The following is a 1,584-nucleotide window of genomic DNA, read 5'->3' on the forward strand; positions in this document are numbered from 1 at the left end:
GGAATCTTTGACTCTAGCTTGTCAACTATTTTTATTCTTCTGTATGTTTGAAAATTTTTTACTAAACTTAAAAACTGGACACCTGCTTGAGCAGGCTCCCTAGCCTCTTACAAGACATCCCTGTTCTTCCTCCTCTGTTGCAGGTATGTGGTTCATTCGGACAGGCAGAGATGGCATGAACCCAAGCCCGAGGTGAGTTAAAAAAAAAAAAAAAATGAATAAAAAACCATGGCGTAAGCCTGAGATACGTATGTGTGACCAAAGGACAGAATCTGAATGAACCCACAAATGCGTGTGAAATCCAAGGTAATTTAAGTGCTTAATCTAATAAACCTCAGAGCTTTACTGGAGTTGGGTACAAGCAACTCCTCTACACTCCTTGTCTGTCTTATTGACTCCTTGGATCCTCATTGCACTGGGTCCCTTTCCGTGTACGTCTGCACGTCTGCAAGGGTCCGCAGCGTCAGCTCAGGTAACCCCGAGGTCATCCCTCCCAAGGACCTCCCCGGATCTCCCACGCCAGTCTCCGGGTTGATTTGGCTGGTTCCTCGCCCCGCTCTCGGGCAGGAAGCACTTGAGCTAGTCCCGCCCCCGGGTCCTGACGCGAGGACCTCCACGGGGCTGTCCGCGGCCGCGCCGGACTCAGCCTACCTTGTGGCCTGTTCCGGCAACCCCTACCCGGCCTGCTGTGCGGTGGGGCCCTCGGGCCTCGAGAATTCAGCTGCGGGCCGAGGCCCGCAGTTTGCCGGGAAGCAGTCGCGGTAGGCGGTGGGGAAGGCGGCCCCGGTCGGAGGCGGAGACGCTTCTCGGGCTCCAGCATGGCGGCGGCAGTTCGCGCTGCGGGCCGCTTCTCTGCGCTGTGCGGCGGGCCGGCGGGTGAGAGCCAGGACGCGGGGAGCTGGGGCTCTGAGCCGGGCGGCAGCGGGGGGCTCGCCCGGGGTCTGCAGCTGCCCGGACGGAGGGAAGCGAGGAGTCGCAGCCCCTGGCTCCGCACGCCGGGCTCCTATCCTGCCCGAGCCTGCTGTGTGACCTTGCGCGGTCCTCTCCCTCACTGAGTTAGGGAGCTCTTGTCTGTAAAGTGAGGGTGAACTGTACACCATTTACCAAGGTTCAGTCCAGCTTACGAAACCGCTCGTACGTGCTCGGCTGAGAGGAGCGGGAATTGGCAGGCATCGCTTCCTGGGGGAGAAGCTACCCACAGGTTCATTTGGTGATGTCGGCGTGGGGTTCAAAGCACAGGGCCGCCAGCGAGAAGGTGGAAAGGGAAAGAGCGGCCTTCCTGTTTGAGACGGACAGGATCAGCCACGATCATTTTAGATTCCCGGCAAATCGGTGGCCTTATTTAAAAAGACGGAGGGTTAGACTGTCTACTTTTGCTGTTATTGTCCTTCCTCTCCCCTTGTTGGTTGTGTGCAACCCGAGAAAGCGCTATCTGCTGTCCTCCAGCATAACGTTTGCCTTTAGGAACCGCTTCGTTCCTTTGCCATTGCCTTTGCCTTTTCTATTTGCAGTATTTTATTGTTAAGTCCACAATCTGGCATTTGTAATTCCGAAGTCCAAAGACCCCTAAAAACCGAAATTTTC

The sequence above is a fragment of the Propithecus coquereli genome, unplaced genomic scaffold (genome assembly GCF_000956105.1).
Source record: "Propithecus coquereli isolate 6110/MARCELLA unplaced genomic scaffold, Pcoq_1.0 Scaffold171, whole genome shotgun sequence".
NCBI classification, from domain to species: Eukaryota; Metazoa; Chordata; class Mammalia; order Primates; family Indriidae; genus Propithecus; species Propithecus coquereli.